This window comes from Cervus elaphus, chromosome 4 (genome assembly GCF_910594005.1).
Source record: "Cervus elaphus chromosome 4, mCerEla1.1, whole genome shotgun sequence".
In the NCBI taxonomy this organism is placed as follows: Eukaryota; Metazoa; Chordata; class Mammalia; order Artiodactyla; family Cervidae; genus Cervus; species Cervus elaphus.
The window spans coordinates 30,232,734-30,247,384 of record NC_057818.1 but is presented as its reverse complement, the minus strand read 5'-3'; the positions used below and the strand labels follow the sequence as shown (position 1 = coordinate 30,247,384).

The window sequence follows — 14,651 nt, the reverse complement described above, 5'->3', positions numbered from 1 at the left end:
TCAAAGTGATGGTATTTGTAGGTAGGACTTTGAGGATGTAATTAAATTTAAATGCAATCATAAGCATGGAGTTTCCACTGTGGGATTAGTCTCTTTATAAGGCCAGTGGCAGCTGCACGGTGCTGAAGTGGCAAGGGGCTGAGAGGAGATACCCCACATCCAAGGTCAGGACCAGCAGCCTGAGGAGATACCCCATGTCCAAGGCCAGAGAAACCCCAGTAAGATGGTAGTTGCTGGGAGAGGGCATCAGAGGGAAGACAGACTGAAACCACAATCACAGAAAAGTAACCAATCTAATCACATGGACCACAGCCTTGTCTAACTCAGTGAAACTATGAGCCATGTCATGAAGGGTCACCCAAGACGGACAGGTCATGGTGGAGAGTTCTGACAAAACGAGGTCCACTGGAGAACGGAATGGCAAACCACTTTAGTATTCTTGCCTTGAGAACCCCATGAACAGTATGAAAAGGCAAAAAGATAGGACACTGAAAGATGAACTCCCCAGGTCGGTAGGTGCCCACTAGGCTACTGGAGATCAGTGGAGAAATAACTCCAGAAAGAAGGAAGAGACAGAGCCAAAGCAAAAACAACACATCAAGTTGTGGATGTGACTGGTGATGGAAGCAAGGTACGATGTTGTAAAGAGCAATATTGCATAGGAACCTGGAATGTTAGGTCCATGAATCAAAGCAAATTGGAAGTGATCAAACAGGAGATGGGAAGAGTGAACGTCAACATTTTAGGAATCAGCGAACTAAAATGGACTGAAATAGGTGAATTGAACTCAGATGACCATTATATCTACTACTGTGGGCAAGAATCCCTTAGAAGAAATAGAGCAGCCCTCATAGTAAAAAAAAAAAAAAAAAAAAAAAAGAGAGAGTCTGAAATGCAGTACTTGGATGCAATCTCAAAAATGACAGAATGATCTCTGTTTGTTTCCAAGGCAAACCATTTAGTACCTCAGTAATCCAAGTCTATGCCCCGACCAGTAATGCTGAAGAAGCTGAAGTTGAATGGTTCTATGAAGACTTTCAAGACCTTCTAGAACTAAGACCCAAAAGATGTACTTTACATTATAGGGGACTGGAATGAAAAAGTAGGAAGTCAAGAAACACCTAGAGTAACGGGCAAATTTGGCCTAGAAGTACAGAATGAAGCAGGGCAAAAGCTAATAGAGTTTTGCCAAGAGAATGCACTGGTCATAGCAAAAACCCTCTTCCCATAGCACAAGAAAAGACTCTACACATGTACAACACCAGATGGTCAACACTGAAAACAGATTGATTATATTCTTTGCAACCAAAGATGGAGAAGCTCTATACAGTCAGTGAAAATAAGACCAGGAGCTGATTGTGGCTCAGACCATGAACTCCTTACTGCCAAATTCAGACTTGAATTGAAGAAAGTAGGGAAAACCACTAGACCGTTCAGGTATGACCTAAATCAAATCCCTTATGATTATACAGTAGAAGTGAGAAATAGATTTAAGGGACTAGATCTGATAGACAGAGTGCCAGATGAACTATGGATGCAGGTTTGTGACATTGTATAGGAGACAGGGATCAATACCATAGCCAAGATAAAGAAATGCAAAAAGGCAAAATGGTTGTCTGAGGAAGCCTTACAAATAGCTGTGAAAAGAAGAGAAGCTAAAGGCAAAAGAGAAAAGGAAAGATACACCCATTTGAATGCAGAGTTCCAAAGAAAAGAGAAGAGGGATAAGAAAGCCTTCCCTAGTGATCAGTGCAAAGAATTAGAGGAAAATAATAGAATGGGAAAGACTAGAGATCTTTTCAAGAAAATTAGAGATAGATAGCAAGGGAACATTTCATGCTATCATGGGCTTGATAAAGGACAGAAATGGTATGGACTTAACAAAAGCAGAAGATATTCAGAAGAGGTGGCAAGAATACATAGAAGAACTGTACAAAAAAGATTTTCATGACCCAGACAACCACGATGGTGTGATCATTCACCTAGAGCCAGATATCCTGGAATGTGAAGTCAAGTGGGCCTTATAAAGCATCACTGTGAACAAAACTAGTGGAGGTGATGGAGTCCAATTGAGCTCTTTCAAATCCTAAAAGATGATGCTGTGAAAGTGCTGCCCTCAATATGTCAGCAAAATTGGAAAACTCAGCAGTTGCCACAGGACTGGAAAAGGTCAGTTTTCATTCCAATCACAAAGAAAGGCAATGCCAAGGAATGCTCAAACTATGGCACAATTACACTCATCTCACATGCTAGCAAAGTACTACTCAAAATTCTCCAAGCCAGGCTTCAATAGTACATGAACTATGAACTTCCAAATGTTCAAGCTGGCTTTAGAAAAGGTAGAGGAACCAGAGATCAAATTGCTAACATCTGCTGGATCATGGAAAAAGCAAGAGAATTCCAGAAAAACATCTATTTCGGCTTTATTGACTAAGCCAAGCCTTTGACTCTGGATCACAAAAAAAACTGTGGAAAATTCTTAAAGAGATGGGAATACCAGACCACCTGACCTGCCTCCTGAGAAATCTGTATGCAGTTCAAGAAGCAATAGTTAGAATTGGACATGGAACAACAGACTGGTTCCAAATCAGGAAAGGAGTACGTCAAGGCTGAATATTGTCACCCTTCTTATTCGACTTATATGCAGAGTACATCATGAGAAACGCTGGGCTGGAGGAAGCACAAGCTAGAATCAAGATTGCTTGGAGAAATATCAATAACCTCAGATATACAGATGACACGACCCTTATGGCATAAAGCGAAGAAGAACTTAACAGCCTCCTGATGAAAGTGAAAGAAGAGAGTGAAATTTTGGCTTCAAGCTCAACATTGAGGAAACTAAGATCATGGCATCTGGTCCCATCACTTGATGGGAAATAGATGGGGAAACAGTGGAAACAGTGACATACTTTATTTTATTGGGCTCCAAAATCACTGTAGATGGTGATTGCAGCCATGAGATTAAAAGACGCTTGCTCCTTGGAAGAAGAGCTATGACCCACCTAGATGGCATGTTAAAAAATAGAGGCATTACTTTGCCAACAAACGTCCATCTAGTCAAGGCTATAGTTTTTCCAGTAGTCATGTATGGATGTGAGAGTTGGACTATAAAGAAAGCTGAGTGCTGAATAATTAATGCTTTTGAACTGTTGTGTTGGAGAAAACTCTTGACAATCCCTTTGACTCCAAGGAGATCCAGTCCATTCTAAATGAGATCAGTCCTGAGTTTTCATTGGAAAGACTGATGTTGAAGCTGAAACTCCAATTACTTTGGCCACCTGATGTGAAGAGCTGACTCATTGGAAAAGACCCTGATGGTGGGAAAGATTGAAGGTGGGAGGAGAAGGGGACGACAGAGGATGAGATTGTTGGATGGCATCACCAACTCTATGGAGATGATTTTGGGTAAACTCCAGGAGTTGGTGATGGACAGGGAGGCCTGGTGTGCTGCAGTCCATGGGGTCACAAGGAGTTGGACACAACTGAGTGACTGAACTGAACTGAAGTAGAGGAAGAGACTCTTGTTCATTCTGTCTCCACTATGTGAGGTCACAGGGAAAAGGCAGCTGTCTTCAAACCAGGAAGAAGGCCCTTACCAGAATCTGAACATGCTGACTCTCCTTATCTTTCACTTCCCAAACCATGGAACTGTGAGAAACACATTTCTGTTTTTAAACTACTTATTGTCATGGCAGTCTGAGCTGACTAAGACAAAAATTGATACTGAGAGGTGGATTGATGTCATAACAAATACCTAAAAATGTGGAAGCATCTTAGAACTGAATAATTGGTAGAAGCTGGAGGAGTTTTGAGGTACTTGATAGAAAAATCCAAGACCGCCAGGAAAGGACTATTAAAGGTGATTCTGGTGAAAGCTCAGAAAGAAAAGAGGAAAGTTACAGAGAAATCTTATGTTGTTTTAGAATATGCTCATATAAATTATGAGGAAAATATTGGTGGAAATGTGTACAATACAAGTTATCCTGGTGAGGTGTCAGGCAGAAATGAGGAACATGTTAATGGACAATCGAGAAAAGATCATCCTTGCTATAATACAGCAAAGAACTTGGCTGAATTTTGTTCATATTCTAGTGCTGTGTAGAAAATACAGCTTGCAAAAGATGAAATTTGATATTTGGTAGAGGAGACTTTTAAGCAAAACATTGAAGAAGTAGCAGTTTTCCCTTGACTGCTTATAAAAAACCTCAGAAGAGAGAAAAGACGACTTGAAGACAAAATTGTTAAGCAAAGTAAAGCTTAACTTAAAGTCTGAAAAATTCTCAGCCTATCCACATTGCAAAACTGAGAAAGCTTTTTTTCTGAAGAGAATTCTAAGCAACCATTCGATAAAGTGATTAGTCTGGGTGAGAACCATAGGCCTAATCATCCACTCCAGCAGAAACCCTATCAGTTTAAACTGAAAGAGATGTAGATGGGACAAAATTAAGTAAAGCTGTCAGACTTCTTAGGTCCTACAGGACAGAACCATAGAACTATTTGTCTATAAACACATGCTAGTCTTCAAGACTCCTTGAAGAGTCCCTTGGACTGAGAGGAGATCAAACCAGTCAATCCTAAAGGAGATTAACCCTGAATATTCATTGGAAGGACTGGTGTTGAAGCTAAAGCTCCAATACTTTGGCCACCTGATGCGAAGAACCAATCATTGGTAAAGACTCTGATGCTGGGATTCCCTCCTGGCTCAGAGGGTAAAGAGTCTGCCTGTAATGTGGAAGACCTGAGTTCGACCTCTGGGTTGGAAAGATCCCCTGGAGAAGAAAATGGCAACCCACTCCAGTATTCTTGCCTGGAAAATCCCACGGATGGAGGAGCCTGGTGGGCTACAGTCCATAGGGTCTCAAAGAGTCGGACACAACTGAGCGACTTCACTTTCACTTTCTTTCTGATGCTGGGAAAGATTGACGGCAGGAGAAGAGGACCACAGAGGATGAGATGGTTGGATGGCATCACTGACTTGATGGACACGAGTTTGAGCAAACTCTAGGAGATAGTGAAGGACAGGGAAGCCTGAATGCTGCAGTTCATGGGGTTGCAAAGAGTCAGACATGACTGAGCAACTGAACAACAACAACAAGTCTTCAAGACAAAAGGAGAATGACCATGAAGGTGAGTCAGAAATTATCAGGTCTCTCTCATTGGTTTCAAAGGGAAACACTATTGCCTCAAGGTCAACAGGACAGATGATGTTTGCCTGGAGCCTTGAGGGTGGGGCTGCCAGAGTCTTGGGGGCTTAGTTCTTACTAGGTAGAATGAAGGAGGCAAGACTACCACCCTAGTACACCTACTTCACCTATAAGTATAAACTTATACTGGAAGGTGTAACAATGAATCAGAGATGATTATATTAATACTAGCACTGAGATCTAATGATGTTTCCCTGCCTAGGTTTTGAACTTGCTAGGGACTCATCCTTCTATTTTTTCCCTTCTGAAATGAGAAAAATGTGCAAATTCCATCACTGTATTTTGGAAGAACATAACTTATTTGGTTTTATAGGTTCACAGCTAGAGGGAAAAAAAAGTCTCAGGATACACTGTACTGGGGTTTAACCTACATCTGATTTAGGTGATATTTAGATGAGACTTCCCTGGTGGCTTCCCTGGTGGCTCAGACGGTAAAGCGTCTGCTTACAATGTGGGAGAACCAGGTTCAATCCCTGGGTTGGGAAGATCTCCTGGAGAAGGAAATGGCAACCCACTCCAGTATGCTTGCCTGGAAAATCCCATGGACATAGGAACCTGGTAGGCTAGGGTCCATGGGGTCACAAAGAGTCAGACACGACTGAGCAACTTCATAGTAGATGAGACTTTGGGCTTTAAACTTTAGAGTTGACGTTAGAACAAGTTAAGATTTTAGGAGCAGTTGAAATGGAATGAAGGCATTTTGTCTGTAAGAACATAAAATTGGCGGGGGGAGGGATGGGCAGTAGCAAATGTTATGAACTGAATGTTTGTACATCTTCAAAATTTGTTTTGAAACTCTAACTTCAATTGTGATGGTATTTGGAAAGGAGGTCTTTAAGAGAAAATTGGATTTGGATGAGGTCAAGAGAGTGGCATTGAATGATGAGACTAGCATCCTTATTAGAAGAGAAAGAGGTCAGATCTTTCTCTCTCTTCACTAGGTAAGGATACAGTGAGAAGGAGACATCTGCAAGGGAAGAGGGCTCTCATCTGAACCTGACCATGCTGGCAGTCTCATCTTGGACATCCTAGCTTCTGGAAGTATTAGAAGGAAGTTCCTGCTTTTTAGCCACTCAGTCTATGGTATTTTGTTATTGTCGCCCACACTGCCTAAGACGGTGACTTTAAAGATAGATCAATAGAAATTATCCAATGTGAAACATAAAGGAATAAGAGTGAACAAAGATATTGCTATAATAAAGAAATACAGGAAAATATCAGGTAGACTAACATTTGTGAAACTGAGATCCTAGAATATTTGGAGAAATGATGACAGTTTTCTAAAAATAATGAACAATGTCAAATTATAGATTCAAGAAACTCAGGGAATGGTAGGTAGACTAAACATAACAGGCACACCTAGACACATCATATTCAAATCTTCTGAAAAGCAAAGATCAAAAGAAAATCTTGAAGGAGGCAGACAAAGAAAGAAAAACCATATTGCATTTACATAAGGATAAGAAATATAACAGATTTCTTGTCAGAAACTATGATAACCGGAAGAGATGGAGTGATATTTGAATAGTGCTGTAAATAGAAAAAAAAAATTATCAGTCTGCAATTCTATATCAAGTGAAATTATCTTTCAAATTTGAAAAAGATTTTTTTACACACAAATTAAAGTAAAGAAATGCTACACTAGCAGACCAGCACTACAAGAAACTTGGAAGAAAATTGTTTAGGCAGAAGAAATAAATTACCTGGCACAAACTCAAATCTATACAAAATATAATGTACCTAGCAGACACTGCTTATCTATAATAACTATCCTACAGCTATAATGTATACCTTTTTTGCATTAGGCAACTTAATACACATCTCGGGATGCCCCCATCAAAGATACTATTACCACACAAATACCTAATCTGTACGTTGTTTCCTTACTAAATGTTCACCTCATTGACTCAAATCCTAAACCATCCTCTTGTATTTTTCACTATCATAAAAAAATTTCAAAATTGTAATTCTATCTTTAAATGGTTTATATAAACTCATATTTTTCTATATTACTAAACTCACTGGATAATTGATAGTGAGGGCTTATACTAGGATAGTCTATTGCATTGTGCATCTCACTGTTCTACATGGTTCATTTAGAGATGTTAGTACAATTTTAGACATGAAAACAGGAACCTCTAGGCCATTCATGTATTCAATTATACTTTAATTATGTATTAGCTAAATAGATAGATCAATAGACACTTGTTCACACTAGTAAGGAAAAAACTTGAAAGCCCATGAGAGAATGCTAAGGAAATCCATAGATTAGCAACAGAGGGATGATGCTACACCCTTAGAGCTGTGTGTTTAATAGAAGTAGGCATACCAGACTCATTAATGAAGAAACATATGAAGGAGCCAGAACACAAGCTTTCCATGTGAAATGTAATCATGGAGGGAGGAGAAGGAGAGTTGGATCCGATAAATAAGGTAGTCATTGTCAGTGGCAACAAGAAAGCCAAAAGAAAGGTAAAAAAGACACCATTTCTGTCTCCCTTCCGGACTTCTACCAGGGAGTCTTACTGAATGAAGAACACTAGAAGTCAGAGAAAAGAGTGTTCTGGAAAACATGATTACATTGAAAATGAGACCAGAACAAGAGACGGGCAGGTAATAGATTGAAAAATACACAAACAATTCACTGGCATACTCTGTAATCCATTCTATAGAAGAATCATGTAGTCATCACAATAACAATTAAGTCTGATCCTGATATTATTCTGTCAAAATTTTAATGACTCTGCCTTTTCAAAGTTATTAAATGTTTTGCACAGCCTTATCTCTTGCATGTCTCCATTTTGCAAATTCTACTCCAGCATTACTCATGTATTTGCTTCTGCAATATTTTGCAACCATAATATATGCTGTTTACATCCTCAGGTGGACAGAATGCTCAAGATAAAAGACTCTTCTCATCTGAAGTCTCATTTCAAATAACTCATCCTTTACGTTTCATTTATACGTCAACAAGGCCATTACATAAAGATACAAGGGCACTTGTTAAAAACAAAACTCATCTTGAGGATTGTGATATTGCACAATTTGTCCTGGTAACCCTGAGAGACAGCAACCACCGGTTTCATCTCTATACCTTCAGCACTTAAAAGTGTATGCGACATGTTGAAAACAATGCACATTTGCTGAAAGAATACAATAAAAAATGAATAAATTTGGAAGTCTTGGGAATATTCTCTTCCAAAGCTCATAGCTTTCTTTCTGTTTCTCCAACTCCATGCTATGTGCTCTAATTATAATACAACATGCAAACTCTTGATGATTGACATTAAAGAGAAGGAAAAAAATGTGGAAGTTCATGATCAGGATTCCAATAAAGCATTGAAAGTGTCCCCTTAAATGTGTGGTACATTGTTACACATTCACCTGGCAACTGTTGATTGTTTGACTCACCAGGTTACATAGCAGTAATTCAACATAGGTGGCCACTATGGCAGTCTCTCTTTATATTGTATTCCAATGTAAACCAGTAGTATCAGGAAAATTGGATGGCACATTTTCATATTTTTGCCTCTACTTGGAATTTATGACAACATATCATGTAGAATTCAATTTGTGGCTAAATATCTTGAAAAATTATGCTTTAAAAAACATTAGAAAGCAACTGAGGTGACATTCAGAGTCGATCACCTCATTAACAGTTTTTTACAATAGTGTGATATTTTTAAGAAAAATACAAGTAGTTAGACTCAGTATCAAGTTTAATTGTCTTGGGGTCTTTGTCTTCTGACAAAATTTTCCCTTCAGGTGACAAGTCAATGGTTAGCACTAGGAAGTATCAAGGAAAGTAATGCTCACTGTTGGCTTGTGATGTGTTCGTGTGTTTTTCTTTTTCTTCTCCTCTCTTCTCTTGCCGGACTAAACTTTATAGGAAAATAAATCCTGGTAATATTAAAATTTCTCTATAAGAAACCTATCTATAACCAAAGATAGGTTTTCAAATCTTTACAATTCATAATCTTTAAAATTCATAAGCCTTATTTTAGTGAATGATGAGAGATATTGCACAACATTTGCTAAGTGTTTCAACTTGGTTTTCCAATGTCATCAACAAATGGAAATACAAGAGATGGGAATACCAGACCACCTTACCTGACTCCTGAGAAATCTATATGCAGGTCAAGAAGCAACAGCTAGAACCCGACATGGAAAAATGGACTGGTTCAAAATTGGGAAAGGAATATGTCAGGGTTGTATATTGCCACCCTGCTTATTTAACTTATATGCAGAGTACATCAGGCAAAATGCTGGGCTGAATGAATCACAAACTGGAATCAGATTGTTGGGAGAAATATCAATAACCTTAGATATGTAGATGACACCACCCTAATGGCAGAAAGTAAAAAGGAACTAAAGGAGCCTCTTGATGAAGTTGAAAGAAGAGAGTGAAAAAGCTGGCTTAAAATTCAACATTCAAAAAACAAAGGCCTCAGGTCTCATCACTTCATGGCAAATAGATGGGGAAACAATGGAAACAGTGACAAAATTTATTTTTTTGGGCTCCACTGCAGATGGTGACTGAAATTAAAAGACACCTGTTCCTTGGAAGAAAAGCTATGACAGACCTAGACAGTGTATTAAAAAGCAGAGACATCACTTTGCCAACAAAGGTCTGTATAGTCAAAGCTATGGTTTTTCCAGTAGTCATATATGGATGTGGGAGTTGGACCATAAAGAAGGTTGAGTGTCAAAAGAATTAATGCTTTTGAACTGTGGTGCTGGAGAAGACTCCAGAGAGCCCATTGGACAGCAAGGAGATCAAGGCAGATTCTTTACCAGCTGAGCCACAAGGGAAGCCCAAGAATCCTGGAGTGGGTAACCTATCCCTCCTCCAGTGGATCTTCCTGGCCCAGGAATCGAACCAGTGTTTTCTGCATTGCAGGCAGATTCTTTACCAACTGAGCTATCAGGGAAGCCCCAGAAAATCCTAAAGGAAATCAACCCTGAATATTTATTAGAAGGACTGATGCTGAAGCTGAAGCTCCAATACTTTGGCCACCTGATGCGAAGAGCCGACTCATTGGAAAAGACCCTGATACTGGGGAAGATGGAGGGCAGGAGGAGAATGGGGCGACAGAGGATGAGATGGTTGGATGGCATCATTGACTCAGTGGGCATGAGTTTGAGCAAATTCCTGGGAGACAGTGAAGGACAGGGAAGCCTAGCGTGCTGCAGGCCAAGGGGTAGCAAAGAGTCCGACAGGACTGAGCAACTAAACAGCAACAACAACACCATGTCGCTTGTCCATTAAGCAATATTTTATTCCCTTAATCTAAGTTGTTTGAAAATAGACTTAGTCCATCCATCTTCTATAAGAAACTACCACAGACTGGTTGATTCGCAACAGAAAGTTATTTCTCACAGAAAAACACAATCAATCCACAGCACAGACATTTACTTTTCTTACACATTTCCTTTGTCTCAGAAGAGGAAAATAAGTGTTGAACAGAGTGATAACAATCAGGAGTCTCTTACTTAAGAGTTTATCTTATCTCTGCTTTCAGAATCCAAGATACCTTTAGAAAATGAAACTGTATGCAAACATAACTACTTACTTACAAATGTTGGAATTGTAGCTACAAGAATTTGTTCATGAAGGAGGAGACAATTTTATTAGCTTACTCCTTTCTTCTCTCTCCATCTTTCTTCTCTCTCTTCTATTATTATTATTATTTTTAAAAATTTGATTTCCAAATTTGTGCAGCATGTACTGGCAAGGTCATTGACAAGTTTTCAGAGCTGGAAGGAGGGATGCAGAAACTGTTGTGTATGTGTGTATACGTGTTGTCTTGACCCAGTTTTTTAGGCTTTGGCTAGAGGCCAGTCAGTTCCCTTTTCTTGTCTGTGTTTGGCCATGGCTCACAGCATGTGGGATCCCCTGACCAGGGATCAAATGTTGCATTGGGAGTGCAGATTCTTAACCACTGGACCACCAAGGAAGTCCCTCATTTCCCTCTTCTGTCTGACAGATTAAGTCAACATCCCCAATACTTCCCTTAGTTAATTCTCATAGTCTAGTCCACTATACACCGATGCTAGTCTCCCAGGGTCCGATACCAGAAAACCAGGGACAACAGTGATGCCCCAGAGCCTGCTGGAATTATTAAGATAAATAAATTCTAAACCTACTTGTCATGCCTCAGTCTTCTCTTCCCATAGAAACCACGGTAAAGATTCCTTTCCTCAGTGTCCCTCACTTCTGCTTTATGACCAGTCCTGACCCTTCCCCCGAGTGGCTCTGCAGGGTACTTTGAGCTATCTCCAGGAAACTGTGAGCACAACACAGTTCTTTCTGGTTGTGGACTCCTTCTGGTTTCTCTCTCTTTTATCTCTGTCTGGTCTCACCACACCTCACCCAGAGTAATAAAGTTAAAACAGGGATCTGGACCTTTTACTCATGTGAAAGGCATTACGATTGCGTGGGTGAACACATGAAGTTAGTATAACTTGATAATAAGTATTTGAAACATCTAATTCTTTTAATTTCATGGTCACCTAGCCAACAGCAGTTTATTTCCTTCTTTTCACTCAACCACACATTTAAATGAATATTTATTCAATGACTGTCAAATGCTGATCACAGTGCCTGGCTCATCATGAGGAAGGAATGAGACTCACAAGATGGTAGGCTCCCTGAAGACAGACCCTATGCAGCATCTTAGCTTGTTATAATAAAAGAGAATACACAATTTACTTGTAAATTTCCTGGTTCATGAGATAGCAAGGGTCTTCACTGTAAACTAAGGAACTAGAAATCTAGTAAATATGTCCCTTTTGAGTGAGAAATGAGAAATGTTACTTATTTACTTACTATGAGAAATGTTCAGTCATCAAAAAATATATATATATATTTTCTAACTGCCATATACTGATTTTGGATGAAGGTAGGGAGAGAGAGAGAGAAAGAAACGAAGAGAAATGAAACAATTTGTACACTAATGGAGCATGAAGTATATGCTGTTTCATATTCTGTGATGAGAAGGATAAAAACTGGAAACACAGCAGCAGGGCTGAATGAGGCATGAACCACACAGTCTTTTGCTGGGGGCTGGGAAGTAATATTTACATTTCCCAAATCCACAGTTAAAATAACTTCGACCAAAATAATAGGGTTGCTCATAGCCAATATATTATCTCAAAAGGCATAGAATATCTGATATGTAATTTTATATCCTGTGTGTCAGATGGAAGAGAAAAAAAAAAAGTCAAGTTGTTCAGTTGCTCATTTTTTTTTTTTAAAACAGAGTGGTGACATATCTCCTTTGTGCTGAATGAGTGAAAGTCTTCATGTTTCAATAACTAGTGTCCATCTGATGTACAGGCAAAAAATAAATGTGATTACGCCCATAGTTTCTTTTGAAAGATCAAATCAAAGTAATAATTAAAACCCTGTGGCTTTAAACAGAATAACAAGCCTTGAAAAATATGGAGTATTATCTCCTGGGCTAGCTACAAATAATTCACCCAATTTGTTCTCTATTAAGTCTAACTGACTCTATTACTTAACAGCCTTAGGGATGGTGGTACAAGGGGAGCTAGAAAGTGTTTTCTGAATTTTTTTTCTTTAAGTGCTTTACAGTTGAAGGTAGTGTTTCAGACAGTCAAGGACTAGCCACGGAGTAGCCCTATCACTCAGAAAACTAGAAAAAAAGTTTGAAGTTATTGGAGAAATACCACGTCAAAAAAGTGAGAAATTACTTTATATATATATATATATGTATATGTATATATATATATGTATATATACACGTATATATACACTTCAAAAATTAAGAATTAAATTAAGAGTTAAAAAAAAAAGTTTGAAGTGACTAGAGGAATACCAGTTCAGAAAAGTGAGGGACTGAGGGATAAGCTTTCAGGTGGGACAAAAAACCTGGAGAGGGACTTCCCTGGTGGTCCAGTGGTTAGGGTTCTATGCTGTCAATACAGGGGTCTCAGGTTCAATTCCTGGTCAGGGCACTAGATCGCACATACTGTGCAGCATGACCAAAAAGATTAAAACTATAAATACATAAATAATAAAAACATGGGGGAAATAAAAAAGCTCTGAGAGCTGAAACTGGCATTTTATACTTCACATCCACTGAGGCACTGAATGATTCCATAGGCTCCGGGCTCAGGCCAACTTCAAACTCCAACAGCGAGCTCAGGTTATTTCCTGTGCTGCTGGCCCACCAGCTATAGGGATAAGTTTTCAATTAGCAATAATCATGCCTTGGATAAACTTCATTGGCCATGATACAGCCACTGGGCAAAACTTGTGAAAGTGAAAGTCACTCAGTCGTGTCCATCTCTTTGCAACCCCATCAACTATACAGGCATGGAATTCTCCAGGTCAGCATACTGGAGTGGGCAGCTGTTCCCTTCTCTAGGGGATCTACCCAACCCAGGGATTGAACCCAGGTCTCCCGCATTGCAGGCAGATTCTTTACCAGCTGAGCCACCAGGGAAGCCTTGATGCAAAGCTTAGTCTACCACAAATCAAACCCACCTTCCCTGGGTTTGATTACATTTCTAGAGTGATGCAAAGAATTTAGAGGAACATGTTACTTAGTAGGTTACATAGGCTATAACTTCAGAAACAGCCAGATGAAAGAGCTGCATAGGGTGAGGTATGGGGAAAGTGCATGTGGCTCCCATGCTTTCTCTGGTAGCCAGCTCTCCCCCAAATCTCTACATGTCCTTCAACCCGGAAGCTCTCAGAAAGCCATACTTTGGGGTGTTTTTTGCTTGCTTGTTTTTTTGTTTTTTTAATAGAAGCTTCATTACATAGTCACGATTGAATAAATCATTGGCCACTGGCAACTGATTTGACCTCCAGCTCCACTCCTCTCATCAGAGTTTGGGGAGAAGTGGTGAAACTCAAAGTTCCAACCCTTTGGTCACATAGTTGGGTTTTCCAGCCACCAGCCCCTGAGTGAAGTCACTCAGTTGTGTCCAGCTCTTTGCGACCCCGTGGACTTAGCCTACCAGGCTCCTCCCTCCATGGGATTCTCCAGGCAAGAATACCGGAGTGGGTTGCCATTTCCTTCTCCAGGGGATCTTCCCGACCCAGGGATCGAACCCAAGTCTCCCACATTGTGGGCAAACACTTTAACTTCTGAGTCACCAGGGAAGCCCCTACTCCTAAGTTTGCTGCTGCTAAGTCACTTTAGTCGTGTCCGACTCTGTGCGACCCCAGAGACAGCAGCCCACCAGATTCCCCCGTCCCTGGGATTCTCCAGGCAAGAACACTGGAGTAGGTTGCCTTTTCCTTCTCCAATGCATGAAAGTGGAAAGTGAAAGTGAAGTCGCTCAGTCGGGTCCGATTCTGCAGCCTACCAGGCTCCTCCGTCCATGGGCTTTTCCAGGCAAGAGTACTGGAGTGGGTTGCCATTGCCTTCTCCGACTCCTAAGTTTACCTGGGTGCTTTCCAAAAGTCACACT

General features: G+C 40.0%; 1 non-coding gene across 1 annotated transcript; it reads right to left on the bottom strand.

The window, feature by feature from the left end:
* Positions 1-13,337: 13,337 nt before the first annotated feature.
* LOC122693017 lies at positions 13,338-13,484 on the bottom strand. Its single transcript, XR_006340817.1, has one exon. It is a non-coding gene; the product is annotated as a U4 spliceosomal RNA (small nuclear RNA).
* Positions 13,485-14,651: the final 1,167 nt, after the last annotated feature.